This window comes from Panthera onca, chromosome C1, assembly GCF_046562875.1.
Source record: "Panthera onca isolate mPanOnc1 chromosome C1, mPanOnc1 haplotype 2, whole genome shotgun sequence".
NCBI lineage: Eukaryota > Metazoa > Chordata > Mammalia > Carnivora > Felidae > Panthera > Panthera onca.
The window spans coordinates 28,966,399-28,993,962 of NC_138346.1; the positions used below are offsets into that span (position 1 = coordinate 28,966,399).

General features: G+C 42.9%; 1 long non-coding RNA gene across 2 annotated transcripts in view; it reads left to right on the plus strand.

Moving 5' to 3' along the window:
* The first annotated feature begins 1,126 nt into the window (after positions 1-1,126).
* LOC132671860 (uncharacterized) overlaps positions 1,127-27,564 on the plus strand; it is a 46,816-nt gene continuing 20,378 nt past the window's right edge. For both annotated transcript variants that reach the window (XR_009607282.3, XR_009607283.3), the window contains exon 1: positions 1,127-2,099. This is a non-coding gene — a long non-coding RNA (uncharacterized LOC132671860). The remainder of the gene's footprint in view (positions 2,100-27,564) is intronic.

Sequence of the window (27,564 nt, forward strand, 5' to 3'; positions counted from 1 at the left end):
TCCAGGCTTCCCGTGCAGAGGGCTTATCCCTCGCCTTCAACTAAATAAAGCATTCCCAAGAAGGATGTTGATCGGTCATGAGTATCATTTAAGGTGTTTTTGGGAGGAACCTGGGTGGCTCAGTCGGTTAAGCATCTGACTTTGGCTCAGGTCATGATCTCTCAGTTTGTGAGTTCCAGCCCATCGTCGGGCTCTGTGCTGACAGCTCAGAGCCTGGAGCCTGCTTCGGATTCTGTGTCTCCCCCTCTCTCTGCCCCTCGCATGCTCATGCTCTGTCTCTGTCTCTCAATAATAAATAAATGTTAAAAAAAACATTAAAGTACTTTTGGCTGCAAATAACAGAAACCCCAAGAGCGAGTGACTTGATAGGGGTTTATTCTTTTCATGGAACAAGATGTCTAGAGGTACACGGTTGTTCTTGTAGCCCAGTGATGCCATAGATCTGGGTCAGTTTCTTGGCAATTCTCTTTGTCTTCCCCTCGGGGTTGCAAGGTGGGTACAGCAGCTGTAAACATCATGTTCTCATTTGACAGTGTCTTTTTTTTTTTTAAGTTTATTTATTTGGAGAGAGACTGAGACAGTGTGAGTCAGAGAGGGGCAAAGAGAGAGAGACAGCGAATCCCAAGCGGGCTCCGCGCTGTTAGCACGGAGCCTGATGTGGGGCTCGAACTCATGAAACCGAGAGATCATGAGCTGAGCCAAAACCAAGAGTCAAACTTAATTTAACTTAACTGACTGAGCCACCCAGGCAGCCCAGCTTCTCTCAAAAGCAAAATCTGAGACAAAGGCTTTTGTGATGGCAGGGAGATGATGGCAGGGAGCAGGGGTAAGGACTGAGGGAGTGAATCGGGGAAAGAGGGACAGCCAACAGAAGGATGCATTACTGACCTGCTGGCACCTCCCGAGGGGCTTATGAACTACATCTCAGGACTGTCTGCTGGGGGACAAAGAGGGAAACATTTTTCTATCCACAAGCTCCCTCCTCCCCTAACAAAACAATATGACAATAAATATATTTTCCAGTCAGCGTATGTGTATGTGGTATACACAGTCCATAGCCACATCATCATACAGATGAACCACACTTACGTATTCTATTAATGGATATTTACACTGGTTTTATATCAAGTTGTCATAAACATTGAAAGGGGCTCCCCCCCGCCCTGGTCTGGTCCCAGAACCAAGGAACTTTCATCCCATTTCGGGACTTTGGCACATTGAAAAAATACAGCAATATTTCATCTTGCCAAAACATAACTAATTCACACTAACCTATTCAGAGCAAAAATAGAAAAGAGGTAAAAATAGCTTCTAAGTAGCCAAATAGGTGTCAAAGAGTCACAAATTCCAGCTGGAATGGGCAGTCGTGTGTGCGATGTCACTCCAGCTTGGGCTGAAATCTCACGTACTTGTAAGAGACAGCTTTTTTAGCCTGTCCAATCTCACTTTGCTTACAGTTCTAACTAGCTTGGTATCCTAGTCACTATTTCCACAAATGACAAGGGGAAGGAAGCCACTCAAGGAAGCCACACTGCCAGCTCAAACCAGAAGGGGGACCACAGACGGCAACAAAAACAACACAGCAGAAACAACAACCCAAAACCTTTTTTTTTAAATGTCCCAAACATGCAAAAGAATACTGGTATTTTACCGACTCTGTGGAACAGGAAGAGAACGGAGGTTCACAGCCAGAAAGAATTGTCGCAATCACGTTTGGAGTGCTCTTTCCAAGGCGTGGAGATGAAGGATTTGTTTTTTGCTGTTGTATCTTTTCACGCAGTATTGATTCAGTACCATTGTTCTTGTTGCACAATATTTTGGAGAGATTTCCCAATATGTAGGTTTCGAATGATGAAAACGTTGATTCTAAAATCTCTGGGGAACATCACTGTCCAAACAACTGGTTTCCATGGAGTTTTAGCCGAGAAGTTTCAACCAGCAAATTGGTTGGGTAACCACAGAGAATGATTTCTCTGCCTCTCTGCACGAGGGGGTGATGCTGACCAGACTTCGCCTGTAAACCAGGGCGGTGGTGCTCCATTTCGTGAGTACGCGGGGACAGTCACTGGCCATCCTTGCACAGTGATGGGTTAAGGCAGGTAAGCAAGTATTGAGACTTTTATCCATCCTCCTAGAAAATTTCCAGAAATGCTAGAGGTGAGCTGGAATGGAGGGGGCAAGAAAATAGTCTGTCTCCAGGAAGAAAGGAATTTGGGAACTTTTTCTGCAAAAGTTCTATATATAACAAAATGTCACTCATTTCTTGCTCAGTTTGTCTAATTAGGAAATGGTTATATCCCAGCTGCGGCATCAGTTAACCAGGATATTAGTGGCTTCGTGAGTGTGTGTGCATGTGTGTGCTCCCAGTGCTCCCTTGAAATTTAGTTAGTAGCATTGACTAGAGAATTTTTTTTGCTTTGTTCCAGAATCTTGTTACTTATTATTGTTATTAATGTTACCACTCCATTTTGGCCATTCACTTCTTGCCCAGTATTTCTTCCTCTGTTCTTCCTGGGTGTTTTGTTTTGTTTTACATGTTGTGGTAGACCAAATAAGGGCCCCCTGCAAAGGTATTCCTGCCCAGACATGGTGTGTATGTTTCACTACATGGCAAGAGGAATGGAGGCTGCAGATGGAATGAAACTTGGTCATCAGCTGGCCTTAAAATAATGAGATTATGCTGGATTATCTGGTGGGCCAATGTAATCATGGGATTCCTTTACAGGGCAAGGCAGAGGCAAAAAAAAAAAAACCAAACAAACAAACAAAAAAAAACCCCAAAACAAAACACACACAAAACAAAACAAAACTCAGAAACAGGGAAATGGCACTGTGAGGAAGGCCTCCCACGGATGACTTTGAAGATGGAAGGGAGCCACAAGCTAAGGCATGTGCAGCCTCTGGAAGTGGAAAAGGGGAGAAAAATAGATTCTTTTCTAGAGTCTCCAGAAAGAAATGTAGCCTTGCTGACACCTTGGTTAGTCCAGGGAGACCCATTTGGAACTTCTGACTTCCCGAACTCTGAGATAATCAATTTCCGTTCTCTTAAGCCACCGAGTTTGTGATAATTTATTCCGGCATGTGTTTATAAATTACATTTAAGACGTATTTATGAAGTGTTTGCTGTGTGCTCAACATTGTGCTTGGGGAGAAGATACAAAAGTAACGGAAATGTTGTCACACCTTCTCACAAGTGATTGGTATTTCAGAGGATGAAATAAAGTTTATTTCTGTTCTACACACTATTAGCTATCATTATGTAATGCTCATAGTTGCATAGGCAACGTGATTGATCTAATCATCCATGTTTCTTGGTGCCTTTTCTGTGCCAGGCACTGTGTGTGCAATAAGGGAGATACAGTGCTGAACAGATACAGTTACTTAATATGACCAGGAAGAATTGTTCATTTCTACTACAACCCAGTCTGCTCTTCCTGCAATCTTTTCCTAATCTCCCAGTTCCTCAAACTCCAGATCTACAAAATCATTGGAGCAGAGGTTTTCAACCGGTGGTGTATGTGATTGCTGTGGTGGATGTGAAGGGGCAGGTGAAAATACAATGCCTAGCCCTGCCCCTGGAGATTCGGACCCAGTAGTCTGAACAACCATTGGGCTATAGGTTTTTTGGTAAAAGCTCCCAATGGAATTATTTACCTTGTTTTAGAGAGTGAGATAAATAGAGCCCTAATGGGCTACAAAAGAAATTACATGTTAAATATTTTTTTAAATCCTTATTTATTTTTGAGAGAGAAACAGAGAGAGAGAGAGAGAGAGCGAGAGAGAGAGCAGGAGAGGGACAGAGAGAGAGGGAGACAGAGGATCCAAAGCAGGCTCTGCACCAACAGCAGAGAGCCTGACGTGGGGCCCGAACTCATGAATTGTGAGCCAAAGTCGGGCGCTTAACCGACTGAGCCACCCCGGCACCCCTTGTCTTTTATTATCATATAGGTGGTATCATGTCATTTAATTACAGTGTAATATGATTATAAATTAACAAGAGAGTCACTCAAAATCTATACATTTGGGAATTAAAGCACATTCCTAAGTAATTCGGTTTTTGGATAAAAGAGGGAGTCAGGGGGCGCCTGGGTGGCTCAGTCGCTTAAGCGTCCGACTTCGACTCAGGTCACGATCTCACAGTCCGTGAGTTCGAGCCCCGCGTCGGGCTCTGTGCTGACAGCTCAGAGCCTGGAGCCTGTTTCGGATTCTGTGTCTCCCTCTCTCTGACCCTCCCCTATTCACGCTCTGTCTCTCTCTGTCTCAAAAATAAATAAACGTTAAAAAAAATTTTTTTTTAAATTAAAAAAAAAAGGGAGTCAGGGTAAAATCGCAAAATATTTAGAATGAAACCCCAAGGAAAGTAGCAGGTATCAAAACCGTAGAAAGCAGCCCACGTGGCATTCAGAGAGAAATTTCTCGCCTGAAGGTTATTAGAAAACAAGAAAGATTGAACATCAAGTACCCAGCTTAAAAAGATACAAAAGAAACAACAACAACAAAATCCCGAAGAACGGACGAGTTTGCAGACGTTTAAATACAGAAGCAAAATTAATGAAGCAAAATGATCTTAGTGGAATTAAGAAGACCCCAAATATGTTCTTTAAAAAAAAAATGAATGAAACAAACTTCGGTTTTAATAAATAAATGGTATTCGTAGTGACAGCAGCGACAGTGGTAGTAATAATTCAAAAACGTGTATATGATGCTCGGTGTCAGACATTTATTCCCCGCTAGGCATGCGTGTGCTTCCTTACGTTTCCGGGCCCTCTCACCCGTGAGTCAAATGCTGGCCCTTGAACTGTCAGCAGAGTAGCAGATGTGCTGGTCAGAGCCTGTGTGGGATACTGTCGCTCTGTTTTTTCCGCTCCCGGTGCTGCTGTGAGCTTGCAGGCCAGGTGCCGAGATAGTGAAGCAGCCTGGATGACTGTGTCCCCAAAGAAGGACGGGTACTCTGGGGAGTTGTTCAGTTGACATAGCACTCTGTGGGAACAAGAAATGTAACTTTCCTGGGCGAAGTCACTGGCTCACGTTTTAATGCAGCATAGCCTGTCTCCTCCTGACTGAGCCACGTTTCATAAAATGTGTGCGTTCTAGAGTACCTCTCGGTCATTAGATAGATAAACACCTACAACTTGGTCAATGTATTGTGAAAGTGTAGCTGCAGGAAGAGAGTGGAAAAGGAAGAAGCTGAACTCTTCAGAGTTTGTTAATTTTCCTGCTCATTGCCAGACAAATATGGCTGAAGTCCCAATCATTTACCGAGACCTACTGGCCCAGGTTGTTTGTGTCCACAAACATACATACACCTCAAAGCCTGTAGTAGGGAAGGGTTTCCAGACACCTTCTTCACTGTCTTCTGTTTAGAATATTGCTTTGAATTTGTTCATGTACTGTTGCTTTAGAAAGATAGTAAGACTCGCCATCAGCTCCTTTTTTGAATGTCTAACTCCGATAGGCTATTAATGTGATTTATCGCAATGAACTCGTTATAGCATTTTCTACCAAAATGAGAAACTGGAAATAAAATACAACTGACGGGTCCCTGCGTTAGGTGACTTGTAACTGAATTTGATCTGATTTCAATGCTAATTCTCATGTTCAGAGTGCAAAAGGGCAAGCCACTCATTCACATTCATTGAGACGCTAGTTCCGTATTATTTGTGTAAGTACGTTGGAAAGTCTCATATTTCTGAAATGTATGGAATATTGAAGCATGCAGTGGTTTGGCATATGAAGTCAGCTTGTCTGAGTTCATATCCTAACCCTAGCACCTTACTAGCTAGGTGAACATGGGCATTATTAAATCATTATTAAACTGAGACTCAGTTTCCCGTTCTGTAAAGTGGGAGCGACAATAGCTACCACCTCAAGGAGTTATGGTGGGGGTTAGAGGTGACCCTCCATGTAAACTGCTCAGTAGGTGTTGTTATGGATGCTGGTGGTGGGGTGGTGACGCTTATGACCGGGCAGGTTTGAGAGTAGTCCGGTCACACAGGGCTGGCCCTCAGGAGCAGCTCTGCCTCTTACTGGCTGGGCATCTTTGAGGAACGTACCCTCTCTCATTTTCCATTTTCTCACACATGAATGAGGATGATTATAGTTATCTGGTACACCTGTTGGGAAGATGAAATCAAATAGAGTATTAAAAATAGTGTTTAGCAAAGAGATGGGTACACAAGGCACTTAAAAAATGATAGCTATTATTATGAAAACCGAAAATTGGAAAACTGCTATTTAGTTTACCTATATAGTACAGATATCATTCAAACTAATATTCCCTCTTACCATGACCTTCCACTCCTTCCTGTGGCATTAGACATTGCGATTATTATTTTCTGAATTACAGGTTAGATTCTGATACCAAGAGTTCCAATATGCTATCTGATTTTTTTTGGTTTTATATTTTTTTAATACCTACGTTTCATGAAGTTTCATACTTGGAAATTTGAAAATCTTTTTATTGTCGTGATACAGACTTGAATTGTCCCCTCTGGGTTTCACTTGCAGTCCACGTTTTTTGCTTTTCCTCTTTTTTCTCCTTCTTTCCTTTTCCCCTCAGTCTTCCTTCTAATCTTTCATCCTTGACTTCTTCCCTTTCCTCTTTATAATTAGAGACACGTCCCCACTATAATCCTGGAAACTCCCTGTAACACGAAGGACTAGATCTGTTCTGTGGAACAGCAACACTGAGAAAGCAACCTCAAGTGAACGCTGACCTTTTTGGGTACCATATGTCCATTTAATGATCATCTACTCTGCCACACAGAGGCTACTATGGCGCCTATGGTTTTTGCTCTCATTTCTGCCTAAACTTGACATTCTTCCAATGCACTGTTAATTTCAGGTTGCGAACGTTGGATACTTTTTTAACCTATGCTTCTTTCTTCGATGCTACTATAAACCTATTAGCCCTCAATTGTCTCTTACTTACTAATTTTAAGTCTTTAAAGAAGATGACACAACCAAATCTAGTTTTGCAAAGTACCTCAACAATATAAAAAGGTATTATTGCTTTTGGGTCAAGTCCTGGCCATGCAGGGAAAGTGTTCCAGGCAAAGCCAACAATTCCTTCCTCAGTTGCCAAGACTATATCCATTTGTCTATTGGCACCAAGTTGTGGGCGAAGCTGAGTTATCTAGATTGCCTCCAATAAAGAAGATTCTCACTTTCTGAAAACGGTATGTTTCATTTCTGGAGAGGAACAAGTACCAATGGTGTTGATGCTACTGTTAATATTAACAGGTATCGTGTGGGGCTTCTTGCCTTTTCTCTGAAGAAGGGAAGGTCATCGTGAGGTTCGGGGAACTGTGCAGGGAATCCTTTCTCCAGGCACATCTGACAAGGCTCTTGGGAGAACAAGGGTGGGAGAGGCAGGAGCAGATTTGTGGTCAAGGGGGCAGAGTTGTGCCCATCCATTTTGGGGGGGCAAGATGGCATAATGGGGAAGAGCCCAGGCTCTGGAGGCAGACCTAGCCCGCTTCAAGAGCCAGCTTTACTGTTTGTTAGTTGTATATGACCTTGTATAATTGTCTAACTTCACCAAGCTTTGGTTTCTTCATCAATTATTTATTTTTTTTAATGATTTATTTTTTAAAAAGTTTTATTTTATTTATTTTGACACAGAGAGAAAGCAGGGGAGGGGCAGAGAGAGAGAGAGAGAGAGAGAGGGAGAGAGAGAGGAAGAGAATCCCAAGCAGGTTCCGCACTGTCAGTACAGAGCTCGACGTGGGGCTCGAACCTCGAACTCACAAACCATGAGATCATGACCTGAGCTGAAAACAAGAATCAGACACTTAACCGACTGCACCACCCAAGCGCCCCTCTTCATCAGTTAAATAAAAGCAATAATGGTGGCTTTCCTTCAGGGCTGTGGTGAGGATTGAGAGAGAGCATGCATGGAAACCATTCAACACCGGGCCAGGCACATGTTGAGCTCAGTAAATGTTTAGTATTGTCATGGCTGGTTTTAGAATTACTGTTATTGTTCCTATCCTTACTAAATTCTACAATTTAATAATTTAGGTGAGGGATGAGGGGTTTTTGCCTCTTCCAATCAGTTGTGTGATCCTTGACTTCCACCCCTGGCTTTAAAACAGGAATGGCTTATTTCTGCTCATGTGTTTTTGTTTTTGTTTTTTTCTGTCTGTTTGACTATAAAGAGGATAAATCATCATCTGTCCTTCCTTCCCACTCTTTTTCTTATCCATTTGAATACAATAAAACACCTTGCCTAATGTGGGTTTCGCGCTAAGCCACATAGACATCAGAGAAATGTGGTCGCTTGCTCCTGCCATTTGAAATGGGGATTTGGCTACAGTGAATCCCTGCTGATGAGAGAGAGTTGTAGAGGTCTCAGGGCCCTGACTGTTTGGGTCTGAAGGACTCGGGCTCTCGCTACCTCTAGGGGTGATTTCATTTTTGGAGCCTGGGGACTCTGATGGGCTGTTTTTGGTCTGGTGTCAGGGGACTCTGCAGACATCTGCGTGACCTTCCCAAAGGCCTCTTCCTCCCTGATTAGCACATGCTGGGGTGTAAGGTGAGTGTCATCTCAGTTCTCCCTGGCCTTTGTTGGCTGCATGGATGCTGGGAGCCTCCGGCTGAAACTGAGAGGTGGCCAGGAAACAAAGGTCTGACAATAGACGGAGTAAGGTCAGTAGTGAAGCTGCAAGGCTGAAATCATAATGTGTGCACCGGGATCTTTTTGGCTTAAGTGACCTGTGGTTGCCATATCACTTCATTTTGTTTTTATGAGTATATTTCTTTACTTACAGAGTGATTTCACATTGAGTAGAAAAATTCAGTCTTTTCCTCCCTGTGTTTTCCTTTACTGTTACGTGCCTATCACATTTGCAATGCCTCTGACACATCGATCACCAGATATGTGACCCCCACCAAGCAATTATCTGACACCAGTGGGTGTTCTACAGTTCGACTTAATTCTGATATTACTTACCTGGAATTAGGGTCAGATCCCACAGGTCAACAGTTCGGTCAGGAAACGCAGATTGTAGGTCCCCAGGCTACCCACAACTTCTATCCAATTGACTATTGAAGTTCTTATGGCCTCTTCCTCAGGTTTGATTAGTTTTACTAGAGCGGTTCACAGAACTCAGGGAAACACTTATGCTTAGCAGTTTATTGAAGGATCTGATGAAGGAAACAGGTGAAGAGCCGGGTGAAGAGATACATAAGGTAAGGTCGGGGAGGGTCCCAAGCTTCTGTCCCCATGGAGTTGGGGTGTGTCACCCTCCAGCACATGGATGTGTTCACTGGCCTCGAAGCTGCCTGAACCCCATTACATGGGGATTTCATGATGATTTCATGAGACATGATCAGTGATTAGCTACATTTCTAGCCCTTCTCCCTCCTCAAGAGAATGGAGGGTGGGGGGTGTGGAGCTGAAAATTCCAAGCTTCTAATCATGGCCTAGTCTCTCCTGTGACTTCGTTTCATCCAGGAGATATCCAGGAGCCCACCCAGATTCACCTTATTAGAACACAAGACATCCCTATCACCTAGGAAGTTACAAAGGAGCTCTGTGCCAATAATTGGGGGGCAGAGACCAATATGTATTTTCCATTACCTTACATGCACACATCAACTGGTATGATCGTCACAATGACCTTATTTATTTATTTATTTATTTATTTATTTATTTTAATATGAAATTTATTGTCAAATTGGTTTCCATATAACACCCAGTGCTCATCCCAACAGGTGCCCTCCTCAATGCCCATCACCCACCCTCCCCGCCCTCCCGCCCCCCATCAACCCTCAGTGTATTCTCAGTTTTTAAGAGTCTCTTATGGTTTGGCTCCCTCCCTCTCTAACTTTTTTTTTTTCCTTTCCCCTCCCCCATGGGTTCCTGTCAAGTTTCTCAGGATCCACATAAGAGTGAAAACATATAGTATCTGTCTTTCTCTGTATGACTTATTTCACTTAGCATCACACTCTCCAGTTCCATCCACGTGGCTACAAAAGGCCATATTTCATTTTTTCTCATTGCCATGTAGTATTCCATTGTGTATATAAACCACAATTTTTTTATCCATTCACCAGTTGATGGACATTTAGGCTCTTTCCATAATTTGGCTATTGTGGAAAGTGCTGCTATAAACATTGGGGGTGCAAGCGCCCCTATGCATCAGCACTTCTGTATCCCTTGGGCAAATTCCTAGCAGTGCTCTTGCTGGGTCGTAGGGTAGATCTATTTTTAATTTTTTGAGGAAACTCCACACTGTTTTCCAGAGCGGCTGCACCAGTTTGCATTCCCACTAACAGTGCAACAACAACCTTTTGAGGCAGTCAGGGGCAGTCTTGGCTCCTATGTAACAAAGAGGAAAATGGAGACTTTCCCTAATAAGTCTTCCTAATTAGGTGGCTCCTGGCTCCCGTTCCAAGTGTAGAGTGTTTTTGGCTGGGCTGACTTTATTGCTAGGTAAAGACAATGGTGTGGCTTGAGGTCCATTGGGACAATCTCCAGGCACCAAATTACTTCTACTTTTCTGTAGTGATTTTCTGAAATTCTATCATTTTGAGTCAATCATACCTTTGATTTAGCCAGTGTCTCTCCAAGCCCTCTCTTTCAAAATGCAAAGACTCCCTAGCAGGGGGAGATAAGTCATAAATGGCAAATCAGTTTGTCCAATTAATTTCTCTCTTGGCAGCCAGCTGAGACTCGGGTGGTTAAGGATGGAAATGTCGGTGGCAGATGGGGAGAAGGAACCTCTGGAGTTTGAAGCCCTGTCTGAGAAGAGCAGACCTCAGAGAGTGTATTGGTTTTCTATTGCTCTGTAAGAATGACCACAACTTTGTAGCTTAAAATAACACACATTTATCATCTTGCAGCTTCTGTAAGTTAAGAGTCAGGGCATGGCTTAGCTGGGTCCTCTGCCTAAGGTCTCACAAAAGTCCAAGCAAAATGCTGGCTGCGCTGCATTCTTTTCTGGAATTTTGGATCTTTGTCCAAGCTTACAGGGTTTGTTGGCAGAATTCGGTTCCTTGGACCTAGGCCTGAGACCCTCACTTCCTAGAGACTGCCTGTAGTTCCCTGCCCTGTAGCCCCCTCCACAGGCAGTTCACAGCACAGCGACTTGCTTCTTCAAGACCAACCACAGATTTTCTCTCTCGAGTCTCTGAGACAGAGTGTTATACAGCGTTAAGGCCACCAGGGGAGTGGCATTTTGAGATTTCACCTGAAAATCTGGATCTTGTTGGGCCCACGTTCTCACTGGGAGACAGCTGGTTGGTGAGTAGCAGGTGTCTACTTGGACATGGAAGGACTCTTTGGTTTCCCAGACTCCTTGCCTTCCTCCGATGCTGCACTCACACCACCACAATCTGTTCTAGTCCTTCCCTGTGTCTATTGTGGGCTTTTGAGTTCGTGACCCGGGATTACATTCTGAAGAGGCTGAGGAAATGTATGACTCTGGGAAATGGAATAAGGAGGCTGTGACTCAAGACGGGGGGTGGGGCTGCAGCAAACATGGCTCCACACCCCCTCCTGTGTCTAATTACAGCATCAAGGCAGTGGGACTGAACAAATCTGGGGTCTTTTCTTGGCTCTGTACTCACACGTATGGATGTCAGTCTATGATTTAGTCTCTTTGAGCCTCAGTTTCCTCGTCTGGAAATCCTCCCTTCCCCCAGAACTGCTGATTCAAATCGGGTTGGGTTGGGGCCGAAGAATCTGTAATTTTGACAGGTGCCCAAGGTGACCCAGTGGTCGGGCCACTTTGGGTGATGAGTCCATTCCCAACCGGACATTAGCCGGCAGCTGTGGGCTTGGGAAATAGGAGCCTTTTTTTTTTTTTTTTTGAGAAAGTCATTGACAGTTGGGGCTTACCCTAAGCTGGCTAGAACTCGGGGAAAGACTTCAGTTCCAGACAGAATATTCCATGGAAAAAATATTGAGAAGTTAAGAATCTGGGAAGGTGGATACAGTTGCCTGCTGGATCACTGTGAGGACTGGAAATTTGTGTCTTATGTCTCACAGTAGTTTCTAAACCGCTGATGGGGCAGGGCTACCCAGCAGCAGAAAGCAGGGGCTCAGTAAATGTTGGTTGAATAAGCGAAGCAATAAAAAGTAAACATTTGCCAGGATCCACCGGTCGGCATTCTCTCAGTGTGAACCTCTCCGAAAACACTCAGAGAAGTTCTCCTCTGTCTCTCAACAAGCTCCTTCTATTGAACTGAGTGCAATCTATAGAGAGATTATAGTTAAGGAGGGCCCCAATTTGGAGACAATCTTTTATTTCCAAGCCAAGAACAAATCAAGTGCCTCCAATGTCCTGGTTTGAAAATGCAAAGCTCTAATTTGTCAGTGAAAAAGAAATCCTTTTGGTTTCTGAGCTTCACATTCTGGAACATATTTTCCCAACCAAGAGGAATTTCTAGTAACTAACAGGTGCAGAGAGCCTCCATTGTAGGCAAACTTGGGTTCTATCATTTCAGGATCATGTTTGAAAATAGAAGGCAGTTTCAAGTAGTCTGATACAAATGCTGGTTGTTACAAAGCTTTGTGGTTAAGAGAACATGAGATTTATCAAACTGCACACTTTAATATTGGGCAGTCAGTCTCTTGTTTGTCAATCATTTCTCAATAAAGCCATAAAAACAAAAAGACATGAAGTGTAGAAGGGCACATATGCATTATGAAGTCCTGTTTAGGCTAAGTCTTTGCTTCCCTTAAAATATATTTTGGTCAATTAATTCATATATTTTTGGTCCCGTCTCTGTTTAACACACAACATTGGTTTGGTTTAATAACCCAAGAGAGCCTTTAAATATTTCATAGCTGATGGTCCTGATGAAAACTTAACTCATACCAAAGTTATTTTTTATTTATGGGCTTCTGAGGGCATCCATGGTGCTCCACGAAGCATGAGAAAGACAAGTTTATGCTCTGGGCCTTCTGTGAGTACTTAGCATTTAGAAAGCAGTGACAAGTATGAGCGTGAGTGGCTTTGTGAGTTATTTGGGGTGATAGCCTCCTGGGAGGAACGCCATGCTGTCCTGCTTGGAGCAAAATGATTACACAGGTATGGTCACCAGTCATTGCATTTGGAGTCATTTTTCTACAAGTGGTGATGAGCATTTAAGGGACAGAAGAATTGGGGAGGGGAGATGGGGAAAATAAAGGCATTTGAAATGAGGGAAACAGCATGATGAAGGCACAAAGGTGCTGTGTCTGGTGTATTTATGGACGCATTTGGGGAACAGAATCTAATGAGGCTGGGTAATGTGGTGAGCCTGGATTATGAAGGCTCTGGAGAGGGAGGCCGCAGAATTTTAGCAAATGGAAATAGAAGGTTTTCTATTGAAGGTTTCTAAGTACACAAATGCTATATAGTTTAAATGTTTTAATTGAAGATTCTTGTATATAGATAATGGTATAAGTACTCTTGTAATACATTGACCCATAGCAACCCTGTGATGTAAACACTCTTTTCAGTGTCTCATTTTTTAAGTGAGGAAACTTGGGCACAGGAAAGTGGTTGACATAGGATTTGAACCCAGGCTACTTGGCTCTAGAGCAAATGCATTTAATCAGTAGTGTGTTTAGGACTCCTATAGTGATAAGTCGTATATAAGGAAGGTTAATCTGGTGGTGATATTCAGGGTTAATTGGAAGGAAAAGACTCCTGGTGGTGAGCAATCCAGTTAGGAGGCTATGGCAATAATCTGAGGCATACCAGAAGCCATTCACATCTTTGCTTCTGGCCGCCCCTCCATCACTTGACTTCATCCGTCCCTACTAGTCCTATGCCGATTCCAGGCACCGTTATTTTCTGCCTCTGCTTCGCTCTTCTGCAATCCATTCTCCACTCTGCAGCCAGAGGATCTTTGTAAAGAGCAAATCCGAACAGATTGCTCCTTTGATTAAACTTTCCTTGTAAAATCTCATTCCTTCAGGAGCTGGCTCTCATTTTCTTCTCCAGCCCCATTTCCAGGCACCTGCGTCCTTTCGCACCAGTAAATGTCAGCTGTTATTATTACCCTGCCGCAACCCACTTATCACACCATTGTATTTGCTGAATGAAGAAAGTCAGTGAGTGGGAAGAGAGATTAAGAGATGGATATGAGTAAGAGGCAGATGTCTGGCTTTAACACTTCCTCTCCACCTATGGGCCTGAAGCAGAGAAATCCAGAGGAAAAGGATCTACCTTTCTATTCCGAGGCCTTGGCAATCTGGCCTTCCAGATCTCGTCCTGCAAATGCTGTCCTTTTTAGCAGCGCCCTCTTGGGGGGGAGGGGGTCTGTTTCCAGCCCTGCATCCTGTGCATCTCCCTGGTCTCCTGGCTCCCCTGCCCGGAAGCTTGGGGCCTGGCCATGCTCACTGCATGCAGCTCCAGCTGTAGGAAGCTGGCCTCGGAGCCCCCGCCCCTCTGCTGCCCTGGGAAGGGAATTCACCTCATTTCAAGGGAAAAGGAGAGGATGATTCAAAGATGAGTAGATAGTTTCAAGATGGTTGACTCAGAGAATGATTAAGAGGAGAAAGCCGGAGGGGTACAGAAGGAGGACAGAGGCTGGGCTGGTGAAGGGCGGGGGGCCTCTGGTGGCCGGCCACGGGGCTGGGCTTCAACCCCGTGCCTGACCTCAGGCACACCACCCAATCACCCACAGCCTCAGCCCGCTCTCTCCCTCGCTGGGGCCAATGACAGTAGCTGCTTTACAGGAGTATCAAGGAGATCAAAGAAAAAGTGGCCCTCAGGCACTTAGCGTGACGGCCCGGGGCAGGAAGCACCCTCTAAAAGTCAGCTGGCATTACTTTAAGTGGGCAGTGAGAACAAAAGTGTGTACTCTATCCAAGCGACTTCTCAATTTTTGGGTCTCAGGAGGGCTCCTTGACACTCTTAAATATTACTGAGGACTTCAAAGAGCTTTTGTTTATATGTATATCTTGTGATATTTGTTTACATTAGAAATTAATACCAAAATAGTTAAAGTATTTATTAATTCATGTAAGAACGATAACAAACCCATTATGGTACCGTATTTTTTAAAAATGAGAAATCATCATCTTTGCCAAGGTAAAAGTCCTTAGAAAAGTGGCATTGCTTTAGACTGTTGCCAACCTCCTTAATGTCTGGCTTCAGAGAGGACAGCTGGGTGATCACGCAGTCTGCTGCATCTGTGCCTGTCACGGTGCCTCTGGAGAATTCCATGTGTACTTGTGAGAGACTGGGAGTGAACGAGGCAAATAACGTCTTGGTGCTCTTAGGAAATAGTTGTGGCCCCAACGACTGGCTGACGGGGTCTCAGGTGCCTTTCAGGGTTCCCGGAACACACTTTGAGAACCACTGACCTAAAAGAGAATTTTGAAAAAAATCCTTTTTCAATTTGTGAAAAAAGATCGTGCCCAAAATGAGGTTGCACGTCATGTCCATCACGTGGGCAAAAAACGAAGGAGTCTGGCAATACCAGGTGTGTCTGAGGTTGTGAAACATCAGGAAGTCCCAGCCACTGCTGGGATGCTCCTTGCTCAACCGCTATTGGACGTTATCATCTGCTCTGTTCGTGCTGTACCACTCAGCTGTTCCACTTCTGAGAACTGAGGGACAGACTATGGTATCTTTATGTAATAGAATACTACACTTAAATACCACAGTGAAAGGAACGGGCATAGAACATGGAACACGGTTGGCCCTTTGGTGTGGTTTTGGACTGTGCAGATCCACTTATGTGCAGATTTGTTTCAATAAATACGGTACAGTACTGTAACTGCATTTTCTCTTCCTTATGGTTTTCTTGGTAACATTTTTTTCTCTAGCTTACTTTATTGCAAGAATGCAGTATATAATGCATGTAACATACAAAATATGTGTTAATCTACTGTTTGTGTTAGGTAAGTCTTCCGGTCCATGGTAGGCTATTAGCAGTTACATTCTGGGGGAGTCAAATGTATCCACAGATTTTCAATGGTACGGGGCACCCCCCGTGGTTGTTCAAGGGTCAACTCTACTCTAATAATAGTAATGTGATGTATTTACATAATAGAATGCTACAATTGAAGATAAATCCACTAGATTGGGGTGCTTGGGTAGCTCGGTTGGTTGTGTCTTACTCTTGATTTTGGCTCAGGTCAAGATCTCATGGTTTGTGAATTCAAGCCCTGTGTCAGGCTCTGTGCTGACAGTGTGGAGCCTGCCTGGGATCCTCTCTCTCTCTCTCTTTCTCTCTGCCCCTCCCCTGATCATGCTCCCCCCCACTCTTAAAAAAAATTTATGCACCCCAGTGTTTATAGCAGCACTATTGACAATAGCTAAAGTATGGAAAGAGCCCAAATGTCCATTGACAGATGAATGGAGAAAGAAGATGTGGCATATATATATATATATATGTATATATATATATATATATATATATATGTATGTGTATATATATATATATATATATACACATACATATATATATATACACACACATACACACACACATACATACAATGGAGTATTAAATGTGGATAGAACTAGAGTGTATTATGCTAAGTGAAGTTAGTCAGTCAAAGACAAATATCCTATGACTTCACTCACATGTGGAATTTAAGATACCAAACAGATGAACAGAAGGGAAAGGAAGAAAAAATAATATAAAAACATGGACGGTGACAAAACATAAGAGACTCTTCAATATAGAGAACAAACTGAGGGTTGCTGGAGGGGTTGTGGGTGGGGGTATAGGCTAAATGGGTAAGGGGAAGACACTTGTTGGCATGAGCACAGGGTGTTATATACATAGGGGACGAATCACTGGATTCCACTCCTGACATCGTTATTGGACTATACGCTAACTAACTTGGATGTAAATTAAAAAAACAATAATCAATAAAAAAATAAATTCACTAGGGCCATGTTAATATGAATAAATCTCAAAAACAATGTTGAGCAAAAACTAAGTAACAGAGATGCAAGTCCAGAGCGCCATTTGCATCCAGTCTGAAAATATGCAAACAAACCTATATGTTACTGATGGGTACGTACATATGTAGTGAAGCTATCGAATCATGCATAGAATGAGAAAGACCAAATTCAGGGAAATGGTCCCACCTGAAGAATAAGGATAGGCAACAAAATCAAGGAGGAGTTTTGGGAGGATTTAACTGTATCTGTAGTGTCTTATTTATCTATTTTTAAAATCTGAATTAAAAAAATAAATTTCTGTTTAAGCAATTATTTGCTGGGAAAGAGTATGGCGAGAAAACGAGCCATGGCAATAAAAATTAACCATCTGGCAAAAGCCTGTGGGCAATGACCAACAAATTCCTCACTCACGTTGATTGTGTGGACAGGGTCCAGTTAGGGGCAAGTGAGTTCCAAAGGCTCATTTGTAGTTGGTTCTTCAACGTTTAGCATGGATTTTCCCATAGAAACAGTTGAGCAAGTTGCCTAAAGACCTAGACAAGGCTGGTCTGCCCAGCCCACAGAAACCCATGAACTTTGCAACCTGCCTGACCCACGGAAGGAGATGAGCAGGGCTGAGAAGGAGTTCCCTCAGAAAGTTTCCTCTGTCTTGGAGAGCTGGGAACTGATCCTCCCTGGGAGCCTTGGCCTGACCCTCCCTGGACCTCCCTTCCAGCCCAGTTTGGGGGTCAGGGATTCTCACACTTCTGAGCCAGTCAAGGTTGGTGAGGTAGGATCCCTATTTGGCAGGACAATCTGGAGTATGTGTTTCTGGGGGTGGATGGCCTTGGGGCCAGGAGGTACGGGGAGGCCAACCTTCCAGCACAAACCTTTGAGTTGAGACCACTCTTTATCCTCATCAGCTTTAGAGTCATCTCTCACTGACTTTCTGCCAAGACCTTTTTTATTTCCTCTTTCACTGCCACCCTGGTTGTTTCAGACCCAAGATTCTCTCTTCTCTCCTCTGTTCCATGGAGGAAAAAGCCTCCTCCTGGGGCCTGCTATACAGTCAACATTCTGCTGCTGGTGACTCCAGAATTTCCTTATAGGAGGGCTGAGGGGTGCTGGTTTGGTTGGAAGGAAGGGTTTGAAGTTGTATTTATGCACCATTTTATTTTTTTAATTTTTATTATTATTTTTTAAATGTTTATTTATTTTTGAGACAGAGAGAGACAGAGCATGAATGGGGGAGGGTCAGAGAGAGGGAGACACAGAATCTGAAGCAGGCTCCAGGCTCTGAGCTGTCAGCACAGAGCCCGACGCGGGGCTCGAACTCATAGACCGTGAGATCATGACCTGAGCCAAAGTCGGACGCTTAACCAACTGAGCCACCCAGGCGCCTCTATGTACCATTTTAGACAAGACGGAGGCAACACCGGTTGTCCCTAGTCAATAGGGTGGGGGCTAATGGAGAGACGAAGGCTGAGGCCAAGTTACTGCCCCAAGCCCCAGTCTTCTTAACCAACTCAATGAAAGTCGATTCTCTTCCCTCTTTTCAGTGTCTAAAGCGAGAACTCTGCTTGGGGGTTTGGGGGAAAAGGGAGAGACTAAAAATAAAAGATGACGGGAAAGTAAAGAATGCTCTAAGAGGAGCGCCTGGCTGGCTCAGTCAGTCAGGCTGAGTCACAACTCTTGATCTCAAGATTGTGCATTTGAGCCCCATGTTGGGAACCTACTTAAAAAAAAAGCCTACTTAAATTAGAAAAAAATTTCTCTAATAGAGTCTCATATGTGTTGGCCTTGATATTCATTGAAACGTATGTCTAGTTCATTGGAAGTACATTTCTATATTACAAGCTTTTATCAATAGCAATAGCATATAAAAAAAGATACTATCCATCATTCCAACCTAAGTGCTCTCATTTTTGGACATTCCCTTTCAGTCCTTATTACATGTTTGTATGGCTGTAGATTATAGGGGCACAGACTTTTTATCTTAGCATTCTTACTAATGAATACACGTTTCTCTATGCTCCTATGTACCTGTCACATTTACTTACTTACAGTAAAACCTTGGATTGTGAGTATCTTGTTCTGTGAGTGTTCCGCAAAAGGAGCGAACATTTCTCATAAATTTTAACTTGATAGACAAGCGATGATTTGCAATACGAGCAGTACGTGATGTCAAATGTCACATGATCACAACTGGGCCATGGTTCTCTCTCCCTTTCTCTCTGCCTCTCTCTGTCTGTAGGATTGTGGGTGATCGTCTCCCATGCTCAGATGCTTGGTCTCAGGCCACAGTGTTTGGCTGAAATCAGTGATTTTTCAGAACGTTGGGAGGTGCCCACAACCAGCACTAGGGTATTTTTGGTCACTTCAAAGCACCTACATACAGTCCTTTGCTTGTCCATACAAGAGTAAGCTTAGGAATGCCTTGCTTCATTCTAGGTCAGGCTGCCTGCAGATAGAGACCCTTTCTTCTGCTCCTTATTGCCAGTTACATTCAATATAGTATATGACAAGTTTATTAATACTGTGCTACAAAAAAGATTCCATTCAGCCAACAGATAGCAATGATTCCGTTAGTGATAGTGGAAGTTGTCCTACACAATAACTCTCCTCTCTCTTGTCTCCCTCCCACCAGCCACGAAGGTTTTCAAAAGTAAGTTCAGATTAATTTATTTTTCTTTAAATTTTGTATTTTCTTCATTATTTGGTATTATATTACAGCATTATAACCATTTTTATATGAATATTTTTGGGGTGTGGGATGAATCATCTGAGTTTCCATTATTTCTTATGGGGAAATTTGCTTTGATATACAAGGGCTTTGGATTACAAGCATGTTTCTGGAACGAATTATTCTTGCAAACCGAGGTCTTACTATGTTTTTCTTTTGGAAGCTGTTCCATTCCCCCCCCCCCCCCACCAGCTTTATTAAGATATAACTGACACATAACATTGTGTAAGTTTTAGGGGTCAACACGATGATTTGGCGTACATATGTATATTGGGAAATGATCACTGCAATATGTTTGGTTAACATCAATATTTTTTTCTTGTGATGAGGACTTTTAAGATCTACTCTCTTAGAAACTTTCAAATATACAATACAGTAGTCCCCATGTTGTACCTTACGTCCCCAGGCTGTACATATCTTATAAGTGGATGTTTGTACCTTTGACTACCTTCATCCATTCGCCCCACCCCTCACTCTACGACTCTGGTAACCACCAATCTGTTGTTCTCTCTAAGTTGTTTCTTTTTTGTTATTGTTGTTAAGATTCCACAGACACACGCTTTTTTTTTTCTCAATGCCTAGTAATACTTCGTTGAGTAGATATTAACGGATTGAAGAAAAGGTACCTGAGTTCTAACTCAGGGAGAACATTAAGACCTCATAGAGTTAACTAAAGGAGTAAAGGAGGCAATAGATGTAACATATTTACAATAGCATCTTAAAAGAATAAAGGCTAACTGCATGTTGGCTGTTTTTATCTATAACCATATCTTCACCTTTGTTCTTTTAAAAAGCCCCACCCATTTAAGGGAAGTCAGCCTCTCCAGGGACACCCTACTACGTCTCCCCCCCACCCCCCACATTTAGAGACCCAGGTTCACACGGGTGATAATTCTGGATCTCAGCCTAGCAAAAGGACCTAAGTAGCTTCATTTCCATTTCAAGAAAACACCTCAATTCACTTCACCTTCCCTCTTCACCACGTAAGAGTTACTTTGGTGAGGGGAAACCTGGGTGGAGACCAGAGCAGGGGCTCTGGGAGGAGGCAGTTGGAAAAATCTTGGGGCTATGCGTTCATGCTACGACAAATATTTTTTAAACAACTGGTTTTTTGAGCCAGTCACTGAGCAAGGCTGCTAGGCCCTGGAAATATAGATGAAAGATGTTTTTTGCTCTCAAGCTGCTCCCTGTGTAGAAAGGTGTGAAATGCGGAAAGAGTGCAGGAGAAGAATGCACAGCTTAAGAGGTCAGGGGGCTGCCTAGCCCACACCGGCTGATGCTCCAGCTGAGCTGGGTACGGTTCCTCGAGGAATTGGTCCATTTAGGCAATTACGCTACATTTGAAAATGCAGGAACCAGACCACGAAGGACTTGTGCGCTGTGTGTGGTAGAAGGCTTCTCTTCCCTCCCCCAGCAGGCCATGGAAGAAACTATGAGGGACAGAAGGAGTGAAGAATGAAGGTTTACCCCTTTGTCCTTCCCCACATTTTCCTTGTTTCTCCTCGACTGCCCCCACAGAATTGTCCTGCAATAGCACACGGGGTATAGTCAGGGAGGAGAAGGGAGAGGAGAGCCAGGAGGAAGAAGTGCCTAAGAACACAGGTAGAGGAAAGGGGAGTTTTGGAGAAAACTGGGTGGTGTAGTCATCTGTACTTAGGGGCTGTACAAAGAGTAGCCAGAGACTGCCGGAGAGAATAAATTTCCCATACCACAGAGCAATTCGTCCACCCCACACTTTGTCTCCTAGTTATTTATGAGTTTATGGAACTTGAATAAAGACCAGGCAAGTTTTTCTGAGTTTGCTTCTTCATTTACTACGTCTATGTTGGACTATTTTTTCCTATGACCAAGTTCAAAGTTAGGTTGACGGACTAATTGAAAGCTGGGGAGGACTCACGTTGGCGGTAAATAAAGCAGTCATTCTGATAAATTCCTAATCTCAAGCCAAGTTTTCTCTCAACAATGAGGCACTTAAGTACAGTGAGATGGTGTTTTTACCTGAGATATAGAGTTTACCTGGGGATATATTGACATTAACTTCGTAAAGTTTTTTTTAACGTTACCTTTATGTTTCTAATTTTTTAACTTCTGTGAAGTTGAAAATATATATAATATTTTAACAAGTACTGAGCTTGACTTAAATATTTTTTCCTTTGCTATTTGAGGTTATTAGGGCTGGGCGGTGAGCAGAAGACTATTTGAACATCGGAAAGAGCATGCTGATTCCTTTAGCAATACTTTTGAACAGTCTTTTAATGGCCTCCTTAGAAGTTCTATGAAGACTTGAGTGGAACAGCTACCATTCAGGAGTGATAAAGATATCAACGCTAAGAATACACTACGTAATGTTGCAAACCCACTATGGTCTAGAAGATCCTGTATGTCATGCTAGGAGTTTATTTTGGAGCAAAAAATGGAAATTAAAATCAACTGGAGAAGCCAAGTAGGAAATCATTCAAAACCTCATATTGAAGAGACCTTAGGAGGAAAATAGCATGAGCAGTGATTTCATCAAAATGAGGTGTAAAAAATAAACAGATGGGGGGACATGGCAGGAAAAAAAAATTATAACAAATCTGTTTTTCTTTCCAGATACTTTCCCCAAATAGCTAAACCTGTAAAAGTTACATAATGCACAATTAGTAATGCTGCGTTGTACCCCTTTCGGTTTTTCTTTCCCTTTTTCTCATATGTCTACCTGTGATCATGTAGGCGGAATCAGAAGACACGTACTCCTCAAAACCAGGAAAAGGACAGAAAGTTCAGACCCAGTAAGCCATCCCCGTCAGTTAGGATTTAGTTCACCTGCACGGAAGAGAGACCTGGTTTCTTCAGCTTACACAAAGGACATTGGCGTTGTCCTCACAGGACAAAGAATCTGGGCGGGCCGTCCAAAGCAGGTGCTGGTGCCTGAGGAAGTCACTGAGGACCTGGGCTCCTTCCAGTCACCGTGGTTTCACCAACAGGCATTGTGTTTATGCTCTAGCAAGTTAAACAAGGAGCAAGTGCAGAGTGAAAGGCAGAGGCCCTAGCCCCTGCCCCAGACGGTCCCCTGGAAGCCCCGCCCTGTGATTCTTGCTTTCATTAGCAATCAGCCAGCACTGATTTCCAAGGTCACCTCTATCCATAAGGGAATCTGGGAGAGGGGAGGGGTACTTGGCCACCCCCAACAAAATTGAGTTCTTTTGATAATGAAGAAGGGGGTATGCTTCTATTCCTGATTTTTAAAGTATTTACTTTACCCCATTTGCCATTAAATGGAAGTTAAGGTTAATCTATTTCTCTTATGACCTTTCATCTTCTGATGCCTCTGATAGTAGACATTCAACAAATAAATGTGGGTTGATTGATAGATTGATTGACTCATTATACTAGTAATTGCCAGGCATACTTCATGTCAGTATACTAGGATATTTACAAACAAAATATATGTTCCTGCACTCAAGGGGCTTATCGGTGCAATTTCAGGCATTCATGTACATAAAGTAATTAGAGAACAATCTCGCTGGTACAAAGGGTATATTATCTTCATTTGTGTGTGTGTGTGTGTGTGTGTGTGTGTGTGTGTGTTTATTTACTTATAATGTTAATGTATCTGTTGAATAGGACTTGGTTCCAGGGGTGTTTTCGTTAAGTTGTTTGCTTAAATATGATCAGTCCTGCTGGAAAACATAATAGCAGCCTTAGACACTTGGATTCTCACTGCATCATCACTTGTGGGATGGTCACACAGCCTTTCTACTTCTCAGTCTCTGTATAAAATATAGAATGCGGTAATAGCTATCCGGTATAGGTATTGGGTAAGTGAGTGCCGACGTAAGACAGTGAAGGACGTGCACGGGCTCATAAATCAGACTATCCAGAATCTTTTTCCAGGTCTGTCATTTACTAGCTTGTAACCAGGGATATATGCTTCAGTTTCCTTATCCATAAAGTGGGTGATGGTGGTCCAAACTACAGAGAGCTGATGTGGCGATTAAGTGAGTTAATATATGCTGAGTATTTAGAAAGAACTTGGCATGTAGTAAACAATAAAAGTTAGCTATTATTATATAATTTTTCTTTTTTTTTAAGTTCAGTTATTTATTTAGAGAGAGAACGGGCATGCGAGCAAGGGAGGGGCAGAGAGAGAATGCCAAGCAGGGTCTGCACTGTCAGCATGGAGCTTGACGTGGGGCTCGAACTCACAAACCATGAGATCATGACCTGAGCCGAAATCGAGAGTCAGATGCCCAGCTGACTGAGCCACCCAGTCGCCTGTATTATATAATATTTCCAATTATTTATCTAAAAGTAAAATAGACTCCATGTGGAAGTATGGGCTTGCTTTTCTCCCATGCACGTTTTCATGGGTGCTTTCTGGTTATTTCCTCTCCCTCCTCTTCCTCCTCCCCCTCCTCCCCCTCCTTCTCCGTGCATGTTCAGCCTGTGTCTGCTTTGACATCTTTGACTGGGCCCGAGGGGGACATCGGGAGCAGCTAAGATGGTTTTGAAGGCTGGAGAAGCAGCTCTGCAAGCTGAGTGCCCTGAGCCAGTGTGATGGGCTCTTGAGCTGGGTGCCAACCAAAGTAAGGCAATGGGACCTTCCGGGAAAGATGCTAACTTCAACTGTCACTCATGTCCGCTTTGGGATTCTCCCGAGGTCTCTTGACCCTACCCTGCCGTGGTTTGAAGTAGATTTTATTAGGCTTTCATTAACCCTCACGTCTGTCTTTTTTTTCTCGTTATCTGGCGTCTAAGCGGCTACATGAGAGCCAGTGCTGCGTACTTGGCCGGCATTCTGCCCAGCCCTCCCTTGAACACGCATTTCTCTTGCACCAAATCCCAAAAGTGAGGTCAGGGGTTTAGAGGCCCAACTCACCTTGTTCATCAACACAGCAACGCGGCTATTTTTGTGTTCTTCCCCTTCTTCAATTTCCTTTTGAACCGGAATTGTAAATAAGATGCTCTGTGACCCATGGGTCAAAAAGGGAATAATCGGGCAAATAAATTTTGATTGTAATGACCATTACGAACGTAACGCATTAATAATGAATATCAAGGATTCAGCTCAAAGATGTTAAAGGCAAAGTCTCCATGAGTCTTTTTCCTCTCTCTCCCTTCCCGTTCTTATTCCGTAACTCATCTGTAGGTGGTGATAGGGGTTTTAAAAGCAAGTATAAATTTTCATCCCCCCCCCCCCCCCAAATAACTGCTAGTTTTTATCCTGAATAATATCCTTGACTGATGAAACCCGTTTTGTCTTGTACTATTTGCAAACAAAAAAGAAACAATAATCTACACTAATAAACAGATATGAGAAGGCATTTAAAATCCCTTTAATTTGCCTAATTAGGGAACTTTCGGGAGAGTGGTTTTCAAAGGAAAACAGTTATGGCATTTGTGTCTAAATATATCTTCCTGCTTCTGTTCTACTCCAACCTGAGTGTTTTAAAAATTCTCATGTAGAGCTGATGTTCCTTTGTTAAGGATACTGTTTTTTGGAATAAGTTTTTTTTTTTTTAATTCCTTTTTATTTATGCAACCCTGAGCTTCCACGTTTCTTGGTGAGAGTGTTTCTGAGTTTCAAGGGAGTGATGTCTTGTCACAGCATTATCTGATGTTGTGGGTGTGGGTTTTATTTTATTCCAGCAAAGCATTTAGCTCATTCTCTCTCTCATCTTCCTGAGCAAAGAGAAATGTAAACAGTGACAAATCGAGCTCTTCATGACTCTTTCCCGGATTTTTCTTCTGTGGTGTCACCGTCCACAGAGTTCAAATACATTGGGTATTAAGAAGAAATAATTTCGGGGCGCCTGGGTGGCTCAGTCGGTTAAGGGTCCGACTTCAGCTCAGGTCACGATCTCGCGGTCCGTGAGTTTGAGCCCCGCGTCGGGTTCTGGGCTGATGGCTCAGAGCCTGGAGCCTGCTTCCAATTCTGTGTCTCCCTCTCTCTCTGCCCCTCCCCCGTTCATGCTCTGTCTCTCTCTGTCTCAAAAATAAATAAACATTAAAAAAATTAAAAAAAAAAAGAAGAAATAATTTCATTCGATAGGGAGCAATTGATATTATGAAAAGGAGTAGCAAATATTTTATGAAATACCAACTTATCAGGTAATTTAAATTTGCTGGATATGCAAGGCCTCTCCTCTCTTAATTATTAGGCACAAAGTTGATAACCTTCATCTTGTAACTACAGAAAGACACTTCTATATGAACTTAGAGCATTTTTCATTGAAGCAAGGCTTCTCAACCCCTTCGCCGCGGGGGTCATCACATTCATTCTTCGCTGTGGGGGTTTGTCTTGTGACCTACAGGATATGTAGGAGCATCCCTGGTCTCTACCCACTAGATGCCAGTAGTGTCCCTCCCCCAGTGTGACATCAAAAACATGTCCAGATATGGTCAGATGTCCCCTGTTGGAGCGAGGGGGAGTGCCATATCTCCCTGAGTTGAGAAGGGCTGGTTTACAGTGATCTTCAATCTGGGAGTGTAGTGACAGTTTCTCTACAAAGGGCAAAATTATTAGAGCATGTTGAGAATCAGAAACCCCACATTGTTGATATGGAAGCCCAGGCACAGAAGTTTATGTGCTCTTGGGGATGAAAGGGGGAATTGGAGATTAAACTTCCGCAGTGCTTGGATCAGTCTGCCTGATCGCTTCTGATCAGACGAATACTAGGATGGGGAAGGCAGAAAACAGCTAGTTGTCCCTCTGGTTAGTTCAGCCTGCTTGCCAGCTGGCACTATGTTAAAGATACTTCCCAGGAGTTTTCGATGTTTAGGGTTCTAACATTACATATACATGAACTATAAAAAAAGAAATTTACAAATGGTTTTAGTAGAAATCAATGACTGCTCACGTCCATTAAAATAAAAAATGTAAGAAGTTTTATGTCCTTGCTCCCAACCTTTGTCTTTTTTGTTATTGTTTGTTATATATATATATGTGTGTGTGTGTGTGTGTGTATATATATATATATTACACAGCTAACGCACGTTCATTATAAAAACAGTTAAAGGTAGATGTGAGCCAAAGGGGGGAAAAACCATCCCAAATCCCATGCTTAGAGAGAACTAGTATTAACCTCTTGGTGTATATTCTCCAGAGATATGATTGTATAGCTTCCTTTTTCATAAAGCCCACTCTGAATAACACTTTAATATTTACTTGATATCTACTGCTGCATCATGGTAATGCTATCTTGGTCTTTATAGGATACGTTTCTTCTGTAGACTCAGATGTCTTCTGATTTATGGTTATTGTTGCAAAATCCCAGCGAGGTAGAAGGAACAAGTATTGTTATCTCTTATTTATGAAGTATTAAAAGGTAAAGAGGGTTTAAGTGGATTACTTAATGCCACAGAGTTATCAGGGGAAGAAGTTTGAATAAGATTCCAGGTTTTCTGTTTCCTAATTCAATGTGCTTTCCATTAGTCTGTTTTAATTATTTTAAGTATAGATTTATATAAAAACTGTCTTTACCAAAACTTCAGGTGCTTTAGGGATAATTTTTAGCCCAGACAATGCCCGAACCCCTTACGGGAAGTTGTAATGATAAAGGGAGCCGGTGGAGGAAAAGCGTACATGAGATGAAAAGAGATATATCAGAATTAGTGCTCATAAACTTGGCCCTCCCCTCCCTCAAACCGGATTGCCATTTAAATGTGCTGAGCCTTGTGGCTGCTAGAGAGTAAGTGTGTGCATCACAATTCTCTGAACCAGAGCAAAACGGTACATATAACCACAAGGTCTGTAAGGCACAGACACACATTATAAATCAGTAAAATGGGCTGGGTATGTGTTAGGGAGAGGTGGTGACTGTGACAAATGGCGGTGTGCATGTTCCCTCCAAAGCGGACAGCCACTCCTCAGCTCTAGTGGGAAAATGCACCCAGTGCTGTGAGGCCTCCTGATTTTACGGAAAAATCAAAACTAGGATTTTAATGGAAAACATCTTGATTAAAAACAAACACTGCCATCCACACCAGTAGATTAGC